The sequence below is a fragment of the Prinia subflava genome, chromosome 13, assembly GCF_021018805.1.
Source record: "Prinia subflava isolate CZ2003 ecotype Zambia chromosome 13, Cam_Psub_1.2, whole genome shotgun sequence".
Lineage (NCBI taxonomy): Eukaryota > Metazoa > Chordata > Aves > Passeriformes > Cisticolidae > Prinia > Prinia subflava.
In genome coordinates, this window is record NC_086259.1 from 19,753,679 (window position 1) to 19,772,007 (window position 18,329).

Genomic DNA, 18,329 nt, shown 5'->3' on the forward strand with positions numbered 1-18,329 from the left:
GCGTCTGTTCCTGGTCAGCAGGTGGCGGGAAGCGAGGCCGGGAATGCGGCGCGGGCGCTGCTGGGGCCAGGGCAGGCGTTTGCTCCTCGCCTTGGCCTCCTCCAGCTGCTCCCGTGCCAACCCCTCCTGCATTCCCACCTGCATTCCAGCCTGGCATCGGCCTGGCACCAGCTCCTGCCCTCCTCCTGGCCTTTCCCGGCCCTGTGTGGGCAGGAAGGGGCTGGGCAGGGAGGTGTCCCCTCCTCCAGAGGGATCTCCTGCAGAGGCTCCTGGAAAACGCATCACCAACGTCCCCTTCCCAACCCGGCCTCTTTTTGGGTTGAAACTGCTGCTTTTTAATTAAGGGGAGCTGCCTGTCCCTCCTGCTTGGGAGGCAGGGATGGATCAGTGGGGAGTCCTAACTGGAGTATCCATGGCAGGGAAAAGGGGAGGGGAAACTGAGGCAGCACTGGTTCAGATCCAGGTGTTCTCCTGTCCCTGTTCCATCTTTCCTGGGATCCTTTTGGCTTCCTGGCCCTTCAGCCCAACCTTGGCCAGGTGTCCTCACACTGGTGGCTGGGCCAGTTGTGCTTTTGGGGTTTTTTTGCTCTAAACTTGGGAGTTTGGCTCCCCTGAATGTTTTCCTGAGCTTTGCCAGAGTTTATTCCTCCCTCACCCATTAGTGATGGATCAAATGATAAACCCAGAGCAGGATTTCCACTGAGATCCCAATTCCCACGGTGATTATCAGGGATAAACACAAATCCCTGCTGTGCCCTGGCTTGGAGCACCCTCAGCACTTCCTGACCTCCCTCAGAGCCGGGGATTTAGGCAGGGGATGCCTCCCTGGAGCTTGGAGGGGCTGGAGCATCCCTAAACCTGTCTGTGCATCCCTGCGACCCTGTGGGGATGGGCTGCTGGATGGAGGGGCTGGATGGGGCAGGCAATTCCCACTTCCCGCTCCTGCTGATCCCTCTTGGGCAGGAGGACGATTTTCCCTCCTCACATTTCCCTCCCGTTCCCATCCCTGCTGGGAGCTGCTGCTGGGCTGCCCCGGAGCCTGGGGGACACAAAGAGCCGCTGTTCTGCCCTCCCTGGCTCCGGCTGCTCCCGGGGTTTTCCTTGGCCACAGGCCAGAGGGAGATGGTGGCTGGGAGAATTCCCACATTTTCCTGGAGAAAAGTGCCCAACTCGGTGACGCTGCTGCCGAGCCCATCCTGGGTGTTGGAACTCCTGGGAAGGGCTTGGGAGCTCTGGGAAGTGGGGTCTGTGTGTGCTGGGTCTGTGCCTCGTCCATCCTGTTGCCATCCTCTCGGGAATTACAAAAATCCTGGATTTAAGGGGTGGAGCACTGATCTGGGAAATTTGGGGATTTTTGTTCGTCTCCGCTGTCATTAATCCCTGAATTCCTCCACCATTTGGGAGGAATAAACCTTTTTTTCACAATATTCTCCCCCCAGTTGTAGCAAAGCAGCATGTGGTGCTTCCCAATGGCATTCCCAGGAACTCCAGGGGTTTATTCCATGGATAAAATCCTTCTGAATGGGTGTTGGTGGCTTCTTCTGCCTCTGGGATAGGGAAGAATTTCCTGGACATTTATTGTGCCACACTGGAGAGACCAGCCAGGAACTGGGAACAAGGAATTGCCAGCAAGGAATTCTGAGTGGGGAATTCTGAGCAAGGAATCGGAGGCAGGAATTGTGAGCAAGGAATTGTGAACAAGGAATTGTGAACAAGGAATTGTGAACAAGGAATTCTGAGCAAGGAATTGTGATCAGGGAATTTCCAGCAAGGAATTGTGAGTAGAGAATTAAAAGTAAGGCATTGTGAGTGATCCAGTTGGAAGCATGGAATTGTGAGTAAGGAATAGAGAGTGAGGTGGGTGTTCCCTGGAGAATCCCGGAGGGATCCCTTCCCCCAGCTCACTGCTTTTCCCTCTGCAGGGTATTTTTGGAAGCAGCAGAGCAGTGCTGGGGATGCCTGTGGGTGCTCTGCATCCCCGGAGTATCCATGGAAAATATCCAAGGGAAAAGCCCCCGGCTGGCACCTGAGCCCAGGGCTGTCATTCCCAGAGGAGCTGGGAGAGCTTAAATCCAGTTTTAGTGCCGAAACTGGGAGCCTCCAGCTCGGGATCCCTGCTGGAGGGAAGATTCCCAGAGGAAGCGTCGTTCCCATCACTCCAGCTCCAAGCAGAACACGCAGGGAGGGCCTGGGGAGCAGGGATGAGGAATTTGGGAAGAGGTTACAAAATCCGTGGTGAAATCCCAGTCCCGTGGAGAGCCCGGAGCAGCCTCTGGCCAGGGGTGTCCAATCCCTGCTTCCAGCCAGCTGCAGGCTCCCGGGACGAGGCCGGGATCCCCGGGGCCGTGCAGGGAGGAGCAGGAATCTGGATTTATCCCATCCTTTCCATCCCAAAGCACCTCTGCGGTGCAGGCGTTCCCTGCTGCTCACTGCAATCCCTGCCCTCCCCTCCCCGGGATGATTCCCGGCTGTGACATCAGGGGCAGGTTCCCCTGGAAAATCTCCTTCTCCAGCAGGGAAGAATCCTTGTCCTTGCCGGGGGATGAGGCCAGAGCTCCCCGGACGGGTCGGGAATGTGGGCCAGGGAAAGTTTCCCAGCTCAGAGTTCACCCCGAGGTCCTCGGGAGGGTCACAGGGAATTTGGGAAGGGTTGCAGAGCTCCCATCCAGGCTGAATCCCGAGGGATTTTCCAATGGAAGGTCCCTCCCCTGGCAGTCAGGAGCCATCCAGGGAATCCTGGAGCATCCAAAGGCAGCAGGAGCTTCCCTGAGCTCCCGGCAGTGGCAGCAGCCGTGTGAGGGCTTGGCTTGTGAGGAATGTCCCCATGGAGCCCTGCATCCCGGTGGGGCTGGATAAACCCTGGGGGCAGGAATGGCTGGATGCACATCCCAGGGAGTGCTGGGGGTGGGAATGACACCCCAGTGGGAGCTGGACGTGGGGGATCAAATCCCAGTGTGTGCTGGATGTGAAGGACGAAATCCCAATAGGAACTGGATGTGAGGGATGAAATCCCAATAAGAACGAGATATGGGGGATGAAATCCCAATGGGAGCTGGATGTGAGGGATCAGCTCCCAATAGAAATTGGATATAGGGGAACAAATCCTAATAGGAACTGGATATGGGGGGTCAAATCCCAATAGGAGCTGGATATAGAGGATCAAATCCCAGTGAGTGCTGCATGTGGGGGATGAAATCCCAATAGGAACTGGATGTTGGGGATCCACACCCCAATAGGAGCTGGATGTGGGAGATGCACGTCCTCATGGAAGCTGGAAGTGGGAGATGAAATCCCAATGGGAGCTGGATGTCAGGGGTGCCCATCCCAATCCAGCCCATCCATCAGAGCAGCCCAGCCGAGCACCCCCTCTGATCTGAGCAAAGCTGGGTTTTCCTGGAGCAGCAGCTGATTTCCAGCAGCCAGGAATGCTCCGGAGGAAGCGATTTTATTCTCCCTCCCCTTGCTGGATTTCCGAGGACGCTGTCTCTGATCCTGGCTCCTGATGTTATCCAGGAGGAAGCTGCAGCTCTTTGAAGTGCCCCTGGAACCTCGGGGAGGGGGGAGGTTCAACCTTTGGCATCAGGGTTGGATCACCCCAACTCCACATCCAGGGATTGTGGTCACCAAGGGGTGCCCAGGGCACGGCTCACAGCCCATTTTGGGAGGAAAGCAGAGGATTTAAGGCCTGGAGGAGCCCAGATGTGGCTGGGTGGGGTTTGGGAGCCCTGCTGCTGCTGGGAACATCTGGCTGTGTCCTGGGGCGCTGGAAATGGGTCACGTCCTGACTCCGGAGGAGCTGCCCGGCTTTGGGATGAGGTTTTTAGGGCTGAGCCTGTCTGGGTCTTTGTAAAACTCCTTTGTGCTTTGGGGCTGTGGCTGCCTGCCCTAAACTTCACCCCAAAAAGGCACCTTCCTCTTTGGGAGCTGTGTGGATCCAGCTGGAAGTGCAGGAATGGCTCCTTGATGGGGCCAGCCCTGAGTCACCATCACTGGGATCCTGTACTGGAATAATGGGAATGTGGAAGGGTTTGGGCCAGTTCCCAAACGAGTCCCAGGCCGTGGAATGTGGGGCAGGGAGTGGCAGGGACAGAAGAGCCCCCGTGGGTCTGTTTGGAGCCCTTTTGTTCATTATTCCATTAAAAAATCAGGATGCTGTTGCAGCAGCCCCCCAGAGCTTTGTGGAGAGCCCCCCACAGCATCCCCCTGCCTGCCAGGCCTGGGAACTTCCCCAAAATCCCTGACTCCTGGAACATCTTCCCATCAGAGCTGTCCCCAAAGAGCTCCGTGCTCTGGCCTGGATGTCCCAGCAGGGGAAACTTGGAGCCATCTCCAGCATCCCTGGGGGTCATTCCCATCTGAACCCCCTTTTCCCACAGATCCAGCTCCCTGGAAGCCACCTCGGGGTGGCACGGAGTGAGCAGGAGCCAGGACAGCCAGGAATGGCCTCTCCAGCCTTTGGGATTTGCTGCGCCCGGGAATTCTGCACATGCAGAGCTCCCGAGGGGCCCCAGCAGGACCTGAGGAGTCCTCAGGGCACACAGGAGGGGCGCCCAGAGCGTGCCCACGGCTCAGGGCAGGCTCCAGGGATGCTGCAGGATGCTCCAGCCTCAGGAGGAGCTCTGAGCCTTGGGAATCCTCATCCGGCACCAAACCCAGTCCTGCTCCTTGGGGATGGAGACTGCAAAGGCCGCAGGAGCTCTGGAGGAGAGGATTGGCCCAGATGCAGTCCCTGGAATGCTGAGGGAGGGATGGGTGCCTGGAATTCCGGGGTCTGGGTGCCTCCCTGACGGAGCTGTTCCTCCACGAACCCTTCCCTGTGCTCCCCTGGGCTCCCCCAGGGACACCAGGAGGAGCCCCAGGAATGCCGGCCCAGCAGGGGGATCGGTGTCCTGGGAGAGGCTGGGTCTGCTCCAGAGGATCCCCAAACTCCTGCCAAGGTGGATCCCCGTGCCAGGGGTGGGTGATGCCCTCACCTCTGCCCTGCTCCCTGGGAGAATTCCCTCTGGTGGTGGGAGGATGCTGGACACGTCCTAGAGCCCACACCGCTTCTTCTGCACCCCAGGATTTAAAGCTCCAGGTGGTTTTTCAGCCCGGAAAATCCTGAATTCTCCCTCCCTCCAGCACCCTCAGCTCTGTCTGGGGCTGAACTTTTGCCCTGCAGACAGAGCCGGATTTAATTGTGCCCCATAAAGCAGCTCTGGCTCTTCCCTCCAGGAAGGTTCATGAGGAAGATGGAAAATAGGCCCTTAATGCCCTAAGAATTCACCTCTCTTCCCCCACCTTCCCTTCCATGAACTCCTGAGCTCATCCAAAAATCCCCATACATCGATGGCAGGGCGGGGACGCTGCAGCCCTGCCAGGAGGGCAGGATTTCCATGGAGTTCTAAGTGGAAGCAAATGGTTTTGAAGGAAATTGAATTTACAGCTCTATAAAAAAAAGGCATTTTATTGCTTTGCTTTGCCTGTCAGTCGGGAGAGGCAGGAGGTAAAGGAATGCTCAGAGGCTGGAGGCAAAGAGGAGCAAACCCATGGATCACCAGGTGGATTTGGCCTCTGGAAAATCCTGCTTGGAAGTGGTGCTTAGGGTGCTTCATGCTCTTAAATGTTGGCTGGGGACACAGGCACAGCAACACCTCAGGGTTTATTTATGGGGGGAAAATAGCAAACCCCTATGAATTATTAATTAATCTCCTCCCACGGCATTGATTGGAGTAAACAGGAATAAAAAACTGGCACTGGATATCCATGGAAGGGAGAGGAGGGGTTGGTTCATGTTCCAGGCAGGGAGAAGCCTGTGGGATCCATCTGGATCTGTCTGTGCTGTGTCCAAAGGAGCTGGGAGGATCCTGTGGGACAGGAGAAGGTGACAGCCAGTGGCTTCCAGGGACCTCAGCATGGCCCCAGTGCAAACCCCTGGAACAACCCTGCTTCGGGGAACAGGGGACGGAGCAGGAGATGGAGCAGGGATGGAGCAGGGAATTGAGCAGAGGATGGAGCAGGGAATTGAGCATGGGATGGAGCAGGGGATGGAGCAGGGGATGGAGCAGGGAATGGAGCAGGGATGGAGCAGGGGAAGGAGCAGGGATGGAGCAGGGATGGAGCAGGGAATTGAGCAGGGATGGGAGCAGGGATGGAGCAGGGAATTGAGCAGAGGATGGAGCAGGGATGGAGCAGGGAATGGAGCAGGGGAAGGAGCAGGGATGGGAGCAGGGATGGAGCAGGGATGGGAGCAGGGATGGGAGCAGGGATGGGGCAGGGATGGAGCAGGGATGGAGCAAGGATGGAGCAGGGATGGAGCAGGGAAGGAGCAGGGATGGAGCAGGGATGGGAGCAGGAATGGAGCAGGGATGGAGCAGGGATGGAGCAGGGATGGAGCAGGGATGGAGCAGGGAATTGAGCAGGGGATAGAGCAGGGGATAGAGCAGGGAATGGAGCAGGGATGGAGCAGGGATGGAGCAGGGATGGAGCAGGGATGGAGCAGGGGAAGGAGCAGGGATGGGAGCAGGGAATTGAGCAGGGGATAGAGCAGGGAATGGAGCAGGGATGGAGCAGGGAATTGAGCAGGGAATTGAGCAGGGATGGAGCAGGGAATTGAGCAGGGGATAGAGCAGGGAATGGAGCAGGGATGGAGCAGGGAATTGAGCAGGGAATGGAGCAGGGATGGAGCAGTGGCTGTGCCTGGCTGAGGGGGCTGAGGGGGCTTTTCCTCCTCCCCAGCTCCGAAGGGAGTGCACGGAGGCTCCGGAGCAGGAAGCTCCCCCGGCTCCAGCGCTCCCAGCTGTGTCAATAGAGGAGCCAGGAACAAAGGGGCTCTTTCTTCGCCTCTGTTTGTGCAGGGGGGACAGTGGCAGTGGCACTGGGACAGTGGCTGAGGGGACAGGCGTGTGCGGGGCTCTGGGGAGGAGCCGGCAGTGGGGAGGAGCGAGGGGATCCAGGGTCTGTTTGTACCATTATATCCATCTTTATTTTGTTATCATATAGATCCAATTATTATATCCACTTATACCCGAATATACATTATATCCAGATATTATATCCAATTATACATCCAATTATTACATACTAGGGGAGATTTACAAATGTTTACGGGAGAGTAAAGTCCCAGCATCCCTGGCAGTGTCCCAGGCCAGGCTGGACGGGGCCTGGAGCGGCCTGGGGCAGTGGAAGATGTCCCTGCCTCTGGAATGAGAGCAGCTTTAAGGTCCCTTCCCTCCTGTGATTCCGTGATGTTTATTAATAGATAATGAATAAGGTTTTGCTCTGGGGGCTTTATTGATCACCGAAGGGAGGGAAGAGCTGTCTCTGGGGCCAGGATTTTTCCCAAATTGTCCTTGCTGCCACTGGGACTGGGGGTGGCTGCACACGCCTGGCTCTGCTGGGACATCCCTCCCTCCGTGCCTCTCCCACATTCTCTCCATCCCCACCTCCAAGGGAGCATGTGACACATCCCAGGACAGAGGACACCACGGGGACAATGCCAGGCTTGGCCGCTCCTCTCCCACCCAGGGATCCTGCAGGAGCTCCTGGAGAGGCCTCGAGCAGCTCTCCAGAGCATCTCCCGAGGATGCTGCCACTCCCACCAGAGCTCAGCCGGGCTCTGGAGCAGCAGCCGATCCCCGGGAAGCTCCTGTGCCCTCCCGGTGCCCCCGGGGCCGGGCTGGCCCCAGCCCAGGTGCAGCAGCCCTGGGGGTTCCTGTGCTGCGCTTCCTCCTCCTCGGAGCTCCGGGAATCCTCTCCAGCCCCGGTGTCAGCTGTGAAAACAAGAGGAGCCCCTTCCCGCACGGGCAGGGAAGTGTCCGGCCCCTCCGGCACAGCCTCGGCTCTGCAGCGGGGAGCTGGGGGCTCTGGGAGCACTGGGAGCACTGGGGGCTCTGGGAGCACTGGGAGCACTGGGAGCTCAGCTTTGGCCCCTGGAGGATGCCCGGCCTCGTTGCCACCTCCCCAATATCAGATTCAGGGATTGAAGTGTTGGCATGGGAGACTTGAGTCCCTGTATCCCTGCATTTTAAAGGGAGAGGCTTGGAGGACTCCCAAGTCCTGGTGGGAACACGAAGATTTTCCCATTTTTCTCCCCAAATCTGTTCCAGCATTTTAAACCACAAATTTCAGGATCTCATCCTGAAAATGCTCCTGGCCCTGCTGCCATCCTGGAGCCCTCCTGCTGGAGATGTAAAATTTAAATTTCAGGATCTCATCCCTGCTCCTGGCACTGCTGCCATCCTGGAGCCATCCCGCTGGACGTCCCGGATTCTCCCTGTGTTTCCCACCATCTGGGCTCCTGACACAGGGAATGCTCCAGGTCTGCTCCTCCCTCCTGCCGCTGGATAAATCCCCAGAGGCTTCTTGCAGAGCTGCTGGGAATCCCAGGGAGCTTTGAACGCAGGGATGTGGCCGGAGGCCCTGCCCAGGCCGGGGTGCACCAGCCTGTGTCAGACTGGGAACCACTGGGATCCTTCCCCTTGGATCCCCATTCCCTCCACAGCCTTTGGTGGTGGCACCGTTCCCGCTGTGACATCCCTGCTGTGACAGCCCTCTGCTCCTGTGACATCCATCCCTCCCCACAGGATTCCCGGTGCTCTGAGGATGAGTCGGGCAGTGAGGGGATGAAGCAGAGCTGCTCCCATTCCCGCCCGGCCTTGGGAAGCAGTGGATTCATGGGAGCATCCGTGGGGATGTGAATCAGCAGCTCTGCCATGTCCTCTCCACGCCTGCTGCTGGTTCCCACACAGATCCATGGAAATCTCGGGGCTGACAGGGACAACATTCCTGGCTTCTCCAGCAGGAGAAGGGCAGTCCCAGGGAGAGGGGAACATTTGTTCCTCAAAAAACCATCCTTGCATGGAGCAGAGATGGATTTTGGCGGCTCCTTTCCCAGCTGGATGCTCTGGATGCTCTGCCCTTGACCCAGGGGTCTCCTTTGGGGACAAACCCGTTGTCCCCCGAGCTCCGAGGATGCCGTGGAGCTGCAATTCCCGGGATTTCGCCGTGGCTCCCGGTGCTCAGCCGCTCGCTGGCACAGCAAAACAATGCCCTGCAATTAAAGAGCCTCTTAATTGCAGCGCTACACGCGGCTCTTCCGCTGCTTTCTAAGTTTGGGGCCGTAATTACAGCAGCAGGGAAAGGCAGCAGCTGCGGCCCCGCCGCGCCAAGCCCTGCCTTCCAGGGATTCTTGGATTTGACCGTCTAAATCCTGGGCTGAAGCCTGGCACGGGATGAAAGGGAAAAGCAACCCCCAGGCTCAGCCTGGGCAGAGCCCTCGCAGCCCCTGCAGCCCCCGCCGGGCTCCGGGGGCAGCGTTTGTTCCTTTTTTTCCCTTCTTTTTCCTCTTTTTAATGTTTTTTATTATTATTACTATTGCAAAGCAGCTTTAAAAAAAAACAACAAAACAACCCGAGGAGGTCCTGCCCTGGCCAATCCTCGCAAGTCTCAGTTTGGAAACAGCGGCCAGGAAGATTAAAGGGTGCCTGGGAAGCCGGGCTGGGTGTCGGGGTGGTGGCACGGCCGGCAGGGAGTGACCTCCTGCTCTGTCCCTGTCCCCAGCTCGGCTGGTTTTGGGGACAGCCCGCGCTGGTGCCTCCATTTCCCGCTGGGTTGTGGGGTTGGTTTGTCTGGGCTTGTCCTACGGCACCCCTGGGCAGCTGTGCCAACCCCAGTGTCACCTCTGTGCCTGCCCCAGTGTCACCTCTGTGCCCTCTCAGTGTCACCTCTGTGCCCCCTCAGTGTCACTTCTGTGCCCCCTCAGTGTCACCTCTGTGCCTGCCCCAGTGTCACCTCTGTGCCCTCTCACTGTCACTTCTGTGCCCCCTCAGTGTCACCTCTGTGCTCACCCCAGTGTCACCTCTGTGCCCCTTCAGTGTCACCTCTGTGCCCCCTCACTGTCACTTCTATGCCCACCCCAGTGTCACCTCTGTGCTCACCCCAGTGTCACCTCTGTGCCCCTTCAGTGTCACCTCTGTGCCCCCTCACTGTCACTTCTATGCCCACCCCAGTGTCACCTCTGTGCCCCTCAGTGTCACCTCTGTGCCCGCCTCAGTGTCCCCTCTGTGCCCACCCCAGTGTCACCTCTGTGCCTGCCCCAGTGTCACCTCTGTGCCCCCTCAGTGTCACCTCTGTGTCCCCTCAGTGTCACCTCTGTGCCCGGAGGGGACGGGAGGTGCTGGCACAGCCGTGGTGGGCAGACACCCACACCCAGGGAATGTTTTCCCGGTTTTCTTCACCCCGTGGCTCTGAGGAATCCCGGGACAAACTCCACTTTCTGTGGCAGAGGGGGGGTGTCTCGGGAGCACTGAGGGAAGCTGAACCCAGGCTGTTTTGGGCTGGAGACACATCCCAGATCCCGAATGTTTTCCATCCCACGGGCAGGTTTGTGTGGGATCACCTGGGCAGGAAGCGGCGGGGAAAAGCGATACCCCGTGGGGTATCCAACACCCCCTTCCCCAAAATCCAGCAGGGGCTTTAATGGAAGAAGCAGCCACTTCACAGCAGCTCCTGCTCCATGTGGGAAAATTATTACTTGCAACGTTTGGCTGGAAAGGGAGGAAAAGGAGCAGCACAGATGAGAGATGCACAAAGTTATTCCTTATCCCCGTGCCGGGATGGAGATCCCACATGACTTTTCCCTGCAAAAATCTCTTCCCAGAGCTTTAAATCTCCAGGTGAAGGGGAAAAAATGCTCTTGGTCTGTGAATTCATTGGGAAAATATGTGGGGTTTGGTGGCATGGCTAAAGGCATGAGGGGAAGGAATCCTTTCCGGTGTCCGTGGGATTAGGTATTGTCTGGGATTCTTTCTGTGGACAGGAAAAATATTCCAGGGATGCGTGTGGCTCTTCAGAGTGATGTCCTGACCCCCTTCCCTCTCCTGCCTACCTTGAGGGGCTGGGGAGAAGCCATTAATGAGTGATTTTCACTTTTTTTTCCTAATGTTTATTTTTTTTTTAATTGTCGCTGTTGGGAAGAATTCAGGTTTCCAGCCAGGATATAAAAATATCCCTTTTTCTCCAGACTCCCAGAGGGTTGGGTTGTTTCATTCCTCCTTCAGAGGCTGAGGATGAGGAAAGGGATGAGTCACTGGATCCCACTCCTTGGTGGTGCTGGGGGAAATTCTCAGATTCCCTCATTTCTGTGCTTCCCAGCACCTTTTTCCCATTCAGCATCCCTCAGTGCTGGGATTCAGGTCTGGGAGCTGTGGGAAGAGCAGCAGCATCCTTTCCTCAGACCTCTGAGACAACACTTTAAAATCTGTTTCAAAATCTGTTTTAAAATCTGTTTTAAAATCTGTTTTAAAATCTGTTTTCCCTCTTCTGCCTGAAAACCCCATCCTGAAGCAGAAGGGAAATTCCCAATCCTCGCTTTGCATCCCCAAACAGGGAGGTTGTGCTGGAGCAGCAGGAACAGGCTCGGACTCCCAAGAGCTTTCCCAGCTCATTCAGCACCAGCAAAAGGAAAATATTGACAGGATACCATTCTTCAACCCTGGGCTCATTTTTATTTTTCCCTGATGAAAGAAAAGCCCAGCAGCATGAGGAAGGGGATTTTGTCACTTGGAGAAAACATTCCCGGGAGCAAACAGAGCCTGGGTTTGTGTGGGGGCCGTGAATATTGGCATTATTGGGCCCGGCTGGGGCTGGGGAAGCAGCAGAGCAGGAAGAGCAGCGGGAGAAGCGGCTCGGGGGGAGCCTGTGCCCCACATCTGCCTCCCAGCCGTGGAGCAGCAGGAAGGGCTGCAAATCCCTGGCGGGACGGGCTCCATCCCTGCCCCTTTGAAGTGCCGGGCGTGTGCCGGGCTCGTGTTCGGCACCTGCGAGCGAACCTGACCCGGCTGCGGGGCTGGACGGGGAAAACCCATGGAAAACCCATGGAAAACCCATGGAAAACCCATGGAAAACCCGTGGAAAACCCGTGGAAAACCCATGGAAAACCCATGGAAAACCCATGGGATGAGCGCGGCTCCTCCCCGCCCCGAGCCCGGGCTGTGCCAGCGGGGTGTGCCAGCCCATCCCGCTTTTCCACGGCTCTGGCACTGCCCGGGCCGGGCTGGCACTGCCCGGGGCTGGAGCCGTCCCGCTGCTCCCGCCTGGGGCTGCTCCCTGGATCCCGCCCGGCTGCTGCAGCGGCATCCTTGAAGTTGTCCATGAATGTGTCTCTGTTCCCCAGACTTTTTATAGCTCCGGGCGTTTTTCTTGGCCGCGGGCGCTGCTGCTCCCGTGGAGAACAGAGAGCAGCGCTCAGCGCCGGCGGCTGCGGCCAGCGGGGCTGCGGCAGGACAGGTTTTTGGGATTCTGCTGCCCAAAATTCGATTTTCCCCCCCTGTGGCTCTGCCCTGGTGTTGGTTTGGTCTGCAGCTCAGATGTGGCACAGCACAGGGAGTGTCCCGTGGTTTGATTATCCATCCCTTTCCTAAACTTTTCCCTGCCGTGGCACATCCCTGCTGCCTTCCAAGGGCCGAGGATTCCAGGGACACACCGATGGTGATGGCAGCCTTGGCTTCAGCTGGAGGGAGCCAGTCCAGCTCCTTCTCCATCAAAATCCCGACAGCTCCACTCCCATCTCCATCTCCAGCTCCCCACGGGATGTGGAGCCCACCAGAGCCTCAGAATTCCAAAGCTGCCATCCCTGCTCTGTGGGATGTGATTCCCTCCCCTCTGCATCCCCCCGGCGTGGGGCCAGCACCGGGAACAGGCTCAGGAGAGGTGGCAGCTGCAGCACGAGCACCCTGCCACCCCCCGAGGGACACAGGCAGCACCCAAGGGCCACCCCGGCCACGTCCCACCAGGGACTCCCCAAATCTGCCATTCCCAGTGCCAGCACGGGGGAAACTTCCGAATTTGGGGTTAGCTCAACTCCTCCTCTGCTTCCCAGAGCCAAGGGGAGCAGTGGGGCTTTGCCGGGGTTAAAGCTGGGGTTAAAGCTGGGGTTAGAGCCAGCCCCGGGGTTAAAGCCTGGCTTTAAGGCCAGCCCAGCAGGGGCCGGGGGTGTTTTCCAGCTCCCCCCACCCCGTGCTGAGCTGAAATCGGATCCGGCCCCCGCCACCAAGGTTTGTCCTCGCAGCATTGCCGGGATGTTTGGAATTCGGGAGACACCCGAGGAATTTCTGCTGGGAGGGCGAACAGCCCGCCGGGGCACCGAGCCCCTCCTGCCGGGCTGGCCCTGCTCGGCTCCCAAAGGCTCCGTGAAAAGAGCGGCTGGGGCTTCTCCCAAACCCTTCCCGGCGGGATTGAGACCCCCCAGAGCATCCCCCGCCCTCTTGTTTGGGAGAAGGGGCGGCATCCCCGGCTCTTCATCCCCTTCCTCCTCCTCCTCCTCCTCCCTGAACCCCTCGCCCAAAGTTGGCACCGCGCGGGCGGCTCCTTTCAGACACCTTTGCTTCCCTCTGCAGGAAAACTCCATCAATTACAAGTTGGCCTCTCTGAATCCCTTTATCCCAAAAAAACTGGACCCCAGCAGGGGTGGAAGTGCTGCCGGGGGGGCCCCAAGTTCATGTCTGCACAACGTGGCCTGCCAGAGCCACCGGCTACTTTTATCTCCATCACTTGACTATTATACTTAATCAGGAAAGGGGGGATATTATATTTTTATTTGAAATCCACTTTTCTTTTATGGAGAGCAAATTATAATCACTTTTAATTGAAAAGAAAAAAAAAAAGAGCTGATAATATTCTGCACCAAATTTCTGGCAGAGAATAATTAACAGTGCAATAAATCCCCAAAGGAAATGCTCATTAATCTTGTCTTTCCGAAGCAAATTTCAGAGGAGAGCTGATTGAAAACATTGCTAATAATTATAGGAAAGTTGACAGCTTAAAAGCCCCCAAATCTGGCAGCAGTCTCCTCCTATCAGATGCTGTGGGAACTGGTTCAGGCTGGACAGGAGCATCCCGGCTTTCCAGGACAGCTGGGACGGATGGGAATCCCTGGGATGGGTTGGGTGGGATGTGAGGGATCTGGTTGTGGCTCATCCCGGGATTCTGGGCTGGCAGGATCGTCCGAACCAGTTGGGTGGGTGGGCTCAGAGCATCCCTGCCGGGGCTGCTGGTCCGTGCTGTGACGGTCCCTGTGCTCCCCGTGGTCCTTCTGCTTCCCGAGGTCCTTGTGTCACCCATGGATCTTGTTCCTTGTGCCGCCCGTGCTCCTTGGATCTTGTGCTTCCCATGGTCCTTGTGCCATTCACAGTCCTTGTGACACCAAGAATCCTTGTGCTTCCCGTGGTCCTTTTGACACCCATGGGTGCTGCTCTTCCCATTGTTTTTGTGCTTCCCGTGGTCCTTGTGCCGTCCGTAGTCCTTGTGACACCCATGGTCCCTGTGCCACCAAGAATCCTTGTGCTTCCCGTAGTTATTGTGTCATCCTTGGGTCTTGTTCTTCCCATGGTCCTTGTGCCACCCATGGATCTTGTTCTTCCCATTGCTTTTGTGCTTTCTGTGCTCCTTGTGCCGTCCGTGATCCTTGGACCTTGTGCTTCCCATGGTCACTGTGCCATTCATGGTCCTTGTGACACCAAGAATCCTTGTGCCACCCGTGGTCCTTGTGTCATCCATGATCCTTGCGCTTCCCGTGGTCCATCCTCTCCATCACCCCAATCCCAGCTGTCTCTGGGCCCCTGGATCCTTCATCTGGAGCAGTTTGGGAAGGAACTCCAGGATTTCCCTGCCTGGCTGTGCCGGGAGCTGCCGACCCCTCTGTGCTGCCCCCCCGTGCTCAGGTCCAGGATGGGACCTGCAGGGATGTGGCTCCCTCTGTCCCTCTGCCACTCCAGGGCCTCACAGCATCCAAAGGAATTTCTGGATTTGCGATCCCGTCCCTCCCCTGACCCCAGGTGAAGCCTGGGACTGTTTAATTGCAGGGAGCCAATTAATTCCTGTGAGTGCCCAAAGGCAGAACCACCCCACAGCCCCATCCCTGAGCAGCCTCTGCCCAGGAGAGGAGCAGAGGCCAAAAGGACGCGGAGCTCGGTGAGGCTGGGGTGAAAATCCCGGGATGTGCTCATTGCTCTCGGGTTTCCTGTCCCCGTTTGACCAGGGCTGGAGCGGGAGCTTGGAGCAGACCCAGACTCTGCAGGGAGGAAGGAAACGTGAGATTGGCCTGGGAATGCTGTCACTGCCTGGGATTTTGGGCTTTTTTCTCCCTTTTTTGGGGGGTCATGAGAGGCTAAGAGGGAAATGAGGAGTGGGGCCTGATCCTGGGATAGTGGGTGAGAGAGTGTGGGATCACTGGCCATGCCCTGGTGGTGCCCAGGGGTCAGCTGGGGGTGTGGATGGTCCTGGTGTGGCCTCTGCTCTCCCCTTCTCCCAAATCCATCCTCCATCCCCATCTCCAGCAGCGTGGAATTTCTCCCCTCCTGCCAGCAGCTCCCCTCAGCATCCTGTGCACAGGGGGAGGGACTGGGACAAATTTTCCTTACATTTCAAACAAAAGTGAACCTGAGAGAGGAAAACCTTCCCTTTTGGCTTCAGCAAATTCCGTCTTGGATGAGGAATGTGCCCAGGTCAGGCAGCCCTGGGGACAGGGACATTTCCCATCAGGAATGTTTAATACCTGTGCAAAGGGAGCACTTCAACCCCTGCTTCATTTCAGTTCTGGGCCCTCAAACACTGAGGGATGTGCTCATCTCAGAGCCAGGGCCCACTTGGGAATGGTTCTCCTGCCCAAATAAGCAGGAAATGTTGGGAAAACCTTGCACAGAGGATGTGGCGCCTCCTGCTCTGCCTGTGCCCAGCAGGGTGGGGTCTGATCACCAGGGATGAGCTGCTCCCAGAGCCCTGCACTGCCCCAGCACCCTGAGGGACACCGAGCCCTCCAGCTTTGTCAGGGAATCCTGGAATGGTTTGGGTTGGAACGGATTTTAAAGCTCATCTCATCCCACCCTTTGTCTTCCATCGTCCCAGGCTGCTCCAAGCCCCGTCCAGCCTGGCCTTGGACACTCCCAGGGATCCAGGGGCAGCCACAGCTTCTCTGGGAATTCCAGCCCCGTCCCTCCCCGCCCTCCCAGCCAAGAATTCCTTCCCAGTATCCCACCTAAACCTCCTCTTTTTCACTTTAAAGCCATTCCCCATCCTGCCTCTCATGCTCTGTAAAACTCATCACCCAGCCTGGTGTCCATTTGGATTTTTGGGGATTTTTTTGGATGTTTTTGCCGGGGTTCCAGCTGCTCCATGCAGGTTCTGCCATCTCAGGGACCCCAGGGTCCCCTCCCAGCTGCTCTTTGTCACCCAGAGCCATCATCTCCGTGAGGCAGCTGCTCTGCCCCTGGCTGCCCCTTTTATCTGGGCTCTGTTAAATGATCTCAAATATGTGATATGATAAAGACAAACAAACACCCGCTCAATTTAGTCCACCCTAATGCCAGACTCTACTTTTACCCAAGTAATTAAGATTAATGCAGTTGATAATTTAGGAAGTATTCTTAAATGTACCCTTCTGGCAGCATCCAACATGTAATTTTACCTTCGAAGATTTATCGGAGCACTTAGGTAACAGATAGGTCCTTAGCAAACAGGGGCATTTAGAAGGAAAATGAAAGATTAATATTCCTTAAATAAATGGCAGAAGAAGTCAGGCTTTATTCCAGCCCCACAAAGATGCTGCTGTCAGCCCCAGCCCCGCTGCTGATCCCCGGGGAGATTAAACCCAGCGCAGCCTCGGGCGAGGGAGGTGTCAGGTGTCCGATGCCTCCGGATTTTTAGGGATTCGGTCCCTCTGAAGGGCACCGGAACACAGCAGCGCTCACTCAGGGGGTTTGGAGCTGCCTGTGGCTCGGGAGCAGCGAGGAGGATGCAGCCCTGGCTCTGCCCCTGCTCCCCCGGGGAGGATGCCTGGATCCAAGCCGGATCTCCCAGGGGTGGCTCCCACCTGGCAGCTCCCGGCCCCGCCTGGCACTTCCCAGATGCTTTTCCCGCTCCGTGATGGGGGAGGAGGAGCGGGGCCGACCCTTGGGAGAGCCCCCCCTCTCCGTCTCCAGCCACGCCGTTTCCTCTGGAGGTGCCGATGGCCAGGGTGGGACAGGACTGGAGCGAGCGTTCGGAGCTGACACCCAGCTCCAGGACAAGGGCACTGCCAGCTCACCCTGAGCCGTCCATCCCGGGGGGTGGGATGGCCTCCAGCCGGGCCCGAGCCCCATCTGGTGTCCCCTCCTGTCCCCCCATCCCAGCCACCCCACCCCGTGCCGGATCCCAGACGTGCAACCTCCCCTGGGAGCGCCTCAGGGCTGGGAAGGGACCTGGGCATGGAGCCGAGACAGTGGCTTGTGACACTGGCTTGTGACACCTGCTGGTGACAGTCCTACATCCCGTGGGGTGTCCCGAGAGCTGCCGGGCTCAGCCTGCCCTCCTCCTCCTCCTCCTTTTCCCCCTCCTCCTCCTCCTCCTTTTCTCCCTCCTCCGTGATTGTGCATGACAAGCCGAGGAAGGATTGCAAAATCTGCATCCCCAGTCTGGAAATCCAGAGCTGCTCAGGTCCAGAAAATCAATTTTGGATCATTGTGAGCAGGAAAGAAACTTTCTGAACAACCTTCCAGCTCGCCTGAGCCAGAAAAATCCACTGGAAATCACTTCTTGAACCAACACAGCCGGAGCAGAACATCCAGGACTGTGTCCGTGTGTCCCTGTGTGTGTCCCTGGCCATGTGTCCCTTTTACCTGTGTGTGTCCCTGTGTGTGTCTGCATCCCCAAAATCTTTCCCAGCCTCTCCTCCAAGGTCCTTTTCAAGCTCTCAGCCCCAGACTTGGCTCCTTCCCACGGTGCTTCCTCCCCACGGGATGCTCCAGCCCAGCCATCCCCCAGTTTTTCTGTCCCTTTGGAGCAGTCCCCACTCCCTGTCCCCTCCTTGGGGACAAGCAGGGCCTAGGGCTGGCAGGGAAGGTGTCCCAACCCCCTGGATGTGACACTCCCACTGCTGCCTCGTGTCCTGGCAGGGAGCAGAGCCCTGATCCTGCTTTTCTCTGTCTGCCTGGGAAATGGGTTTGGTGTGTCGGGATGGGATCCGTGGTTTCTTCTTCAAACCGGGGTCAGCTCCAGGCTGCAGCTGGGGCTGGCAGGGGGGGAACAGCGAGCCTTTGGAATCCCCATCCTTACCCAAACTTGGGAAAAGCTCCCTTGGAGGGGCAGGGAGGGTTGGGAATGGCAGGGGCAGGATCGGGCCCAGCTGGGAGAGGTTGGCAGCTCCCTGTGCCCAGCGTGTGCCCAGAGCTGGGGTTTGGGCTTTGGCCATCCCCAATTCCCCTTTCCTCCTCCTCCTCCATCATTTCCTGCCTCTCAGGGGGGTGCAGAGGCTCTACAGGACCCCAGCAGGATGCAGGGATGCAGGGATGCAGGGATTCAGGGATGGAGCAGAGGAG

The 18,329-nt window shown here is 57.5% G+C and overlaps 1 protein-coding gene across 3 annotated transcripts in view; it reads left to right on the forward strand.

The window, feature by feature from the left end:
* Positions 1 to 18,329, forward strand: part of ZNF469 (zinc finger protein 469) — a 176,302-nt gene that overhangs the window by 139,566 nt on the left and 18,407 nt on the right. The gene's annotated exons all lie outside the window — the stretch shown is intronic.